Source organism: Echinops telfairi, unplaced genomic scaffold, assembly GCF_000313985.2.
Source record: "Echinops telfairi isolate 266 unplaced genomic scaffold, ASM31398v2 ScPeMD7_3533;HRSCAF=4204_0, whole genome shotgun sequence".
Taxonomy (NCBI): Eukaryota; Metazoa; Chordata; class Mammalia; order Afrosoricida; family Tenrecidae; genus Echinops; species Echinops telfairi.
The window spans coordinates 93,445,317-93,449,277 of record NW_022107431.1 but is presented as its reverse complement, the minus strand read 5'-3'; the positions used below and the strand labels follow the sequence as shown (position 1 = coordinate 93,449,277).

The 3,961-nt window shown below is 39.2% G+C and overlaps 1 pseudogene; it reads right to left on the bottom strand.

Annotated features, from left to right (window-relative positions):
- Positions 1-2,098, bottom strand: part of LOC101661663 — a 29,734-nt pseudogene extending 27,636 nt beyond the window's left edge.
- Positions 2,099-3,961: the final 1,863 nt, after the last annotated feature.

Below are 3,961 nucleotides of genomic sequence, written 5' to 3'. Positions count from 1 at the left end.
GGAGTGAGTTTTACTGCTTGATTGATCTCTCTACGACTTAGTTTTTCCACTTATGTAAGGTATATTGTTTCATTAAACACACCCAAAAGCTAGTACATAGTGTTTCTGTGAACAGCAAATGAGTCAATCTATATAAAACTGTGCACAGTATCGAATCCAAAGTAAATATCAAATAAATATCAGTTATTGTTAGTCACCACTCATCTGTCAGTTTGCCTGGCTCTAGTGGCTTGCATGTTGCATTGATACAAACAAGGTCCTAACAATTGACAGAATACCAAGTGAAATGTTTAAACAAACCGGTATAATGCTCAAATCACTCTCTCTGCCAAGACATTTGGAAGAAATCATGTGGACAAATGACCAGAAAATCCCACGTTTGTGCCATTCCAAAGAAAGGTGACTCAACATAATGCTATCCAAATATTAGCCCAAAATATCACTGATACACATGCCAATTAATCTTGACTAAAGAGAACTCAAAATCAGTTACAGAAATCTATAGATAGTGACATATCAGAAACCCAAGTCAGATTGAGCAGAGAACATAGACAAGAAATGTCACCACGGATGTAAAATGGATCTTGGATGAAAGCAAAGAATGCCAGCAGTTGTTCAGCACTGCTTTTTTGACTTTTGGTTTGTGTGGATCATAGAAAATTACAGACAAAATTGTGAAGAATGGCAATTCCACAGCACTTAATTGCACTCACTTGACCCCTGTGAATACAGCAAGATAGCCATTCAAACAAAGGAAGGGGCTACTGCATGGTATAAAATCAGGGTGGCCCAACTCGAGACCAGCCCTCGTGAAGCGACCACTGAAGATACGGATGATAGAGCAAAGTGTGGTGAAGAAGTCAAATGGTGGCCGGCTATCAGAAAGAATAGCGTCTGAGGTCTTAAAGGTTTTTTTTTTTAAAGAAGCAGCCATCTAAGTGAGGCATCAATTAAGTTCACATGGAAGAAGCACACCAGCCTGTGTGATCCAAAGGGTGTAATTAATAATACTGATTATTGTAGTTTTAGTTATGTTAAAATACAATATTTGATCTCCCTTTGACCCATTTTAAAGTTGTTTCAGTTTTTAATATTGTCTGCTTTCTTTCCAACTGAGGTTTTCCTCTATTTTATTTCGTCATTGTTGTTGGGGTTATAGTTCTTGTTTTTGTTTTGTATTAATTTGTTGTATGAAGTCCAGGATAGATAACTCTACAGAGACAGTAGCAGTAGCTGGATTAATACTTACGTAGGAGCATGGCAGTGGAGGATGGGGGAAATGAGGAGCTAACAACAATCAGTAAAAGACAGAAGTAGATGTTCTGAAATTGATTGTGATGACTGCATAACTCTTCTTAATATGATTGAGCTATAAATTGTATAATATTTGAATTATGTGTCAATAGAACTTGAAAAATCAGGATTAAAAGAAATATACTCTTAGCTTAATAAATTGAGAATTTCTAATGGAAAAAAAAAAGAGAAAAAGCAGGATTATAGCCTTTCATCATAGTTCTTTAATTTGTATGATGAGCACATAATCTAAGAAGCTGTACTATATGAAGAATGCGATATTGTGATTGGATGCATTAATGGTCTTTGTTGATGTACAACTAACACAGCCTTGACTGAGGAAAGCTGAAGAACATAGAACACTTACTGATGATGATCAAAGACTTCAGTATGGATTCTACCTCAACATAAAGAAAACAAACATCCTCACGAGACCACTGAGCAACATTACACTAGTCTGAGAAAATCTTGAAGTTGTCATGGATTTTATTTTATTTTAGGATCCACAATCAATGCTGATGGAAGCAACAGTCCAAAAAAAAAAGAAAAAAGAGGTACTGTATTGGGCAAATCTATGGCACAAGACCTGTGGACAACAGAACTAAACATTGCCCAGCCTTCATCACTGCTATGTCTGCACCAGTGGTCACAGTCACTGTGTCAAGCCGTCTCTTTCAGGGTATTCCTCGTTTTTTGTGGACCCTGTCCTCCTCCAGAGATTGGTCTCTCCTGAGAACATACCGAGACAGATCTGTTTGTTATTCCAGAAGTCCAGGGTATAGTCACTATTGTTTGCCAACGCCATCATTCCAATGCATAAATCCTCCTGCAGTCTTCCTCTCTCAGTGTCCAACTTTCACACACAGGTGAAATAATTGAACATACCACGGCTTGGGTAAGGCAAACCTTGTTACTCGAATTGGCATTCTTGCTGCTCAGCACCATAAAAAGATTCAGTACAGCATATTTGCCCCATGCGATGTGTTGTTTGATTCCTTGACTGTTGCTTCAATGAGCATTCATTGTGGACTCAAGCAAAATAAATCTTTAAGAATTTCAGACTTTCCTCTGTTTGTCATGATGTTATCTGTTGGGCCATATGGTAATTGCATGATTTCATGTCAACTTGTTCAATAAGTGAAAAGGGTGGAGTCTAGCCTGTCCATCAGGTCACAGCCTAACTGATGCCTCCTTGATGGCATGGCCTTCTCGTGAGGATTCTGGGAATTTTCCTGTCTTTCTTCCTGGAAGTGGGACACATTCTCTCTGCTTCACCTTCCTGTTGATAAGCCACATGGAGTCATGCTGGTGGCAGCCAGAACTGTGGAGCTGGAAGAGCCACATGGAGAGCCGCACCAGCACTGAGATGCTTCCACAAGGTTTTTCATCTACCGGCCTGTGAGCTTCCTGCTCTTGGCCTCATTGGATGTGCTGCATGAGTCTATAGAAGAATTTATGGACTAGCATCAGGCATATGGGCTAATATCGAACTAATGGACATGGTCTAGACTAGGCTGGGATGTTTTTGTTCTTTTAAAAAAAAATAATTTTATTGGGGGCTCAAAAAATTCTTATCACAATCCATCCATCCATCCATCCATTGTGTCAAGCACATTTGTACATTTGTTGCCCTCATAATTCTCAAAATATTTTCTTTCTACTTGAGCCCTTGGTATCAGCTCCTCATTTTCCCCTCCCTCCTCACCTTCCTCCCTCATGAACCCTTGATAATTTATAAATTATTATTTTTGTCATATCTTACACTGTCTGACGTCTCCCTCTACCCACTTTTCTGTTGTCCACCCCCTAGAGTGTTTTCTTAATATACAATTACTCTTGGACATAAGACTCTCTCTTTCACACATATAAGTGTCTCTGGATTTGTTTCCCAAGTCAACCCAGTCGAAAACAGGCCAGTTGTGATGGTTTTGTTGACAATGAGTGCAAACCATCCTCAAGACTGCTGTCTGATTTTCACCAAGTGCTTCAAGTTCTCCTTGCTTTCAGCGAGCAAGGTGTGTCATTGTTAACAAACCTTCCTCCAATCCTGGTGCCTCATTATTCTTCATGTAGTTCAGCTCCTCAGATTGTCATACAGATTGAGTAAGTATTGTGCAAGAATACAACTCTGATTTTAAACCATGCACTATCCCCTTGCTTTGTTTGAATAGCTACCTCTGGGTGTATAGGTTTTGTGCAAGTGCAATTACATTTTATGGAATTCCTATTCTTCACAATGCTATCCACAATTTGCTCTGATCCACATCATTTGCATAGTCAGTGAAGCACAGTTAAACATTCCTGACCTCCCTTTTACAAACAAGGTAGGCCGATCCATTGAGCAACACATCAGTATTGATAGCCCAAGAAGTTGTTTTAGTCAGTGATATGTTGGAGCTAAATCATGTTCTCTCACAAGAGCCAATTGCAGGCATACTTTTGAGGCAGTGCAGGTTTGGTTCCAGAGCAAAAATCCCAATAAAAGTATCCATGTAGATAGACCTTCAATGTGCAAAACAAAATAAAAACTATCGAACAAGGAAGGTCTGAAGGCACGATTCTTTCACAGCTGTATTCAATGATATCTTGTTGGTAGATTGAAAGAAACAGGCCATGTTCAGAAGGTTTGTTCATAGAAATTGGTGAATGCTACACATTGTGGCTTCCT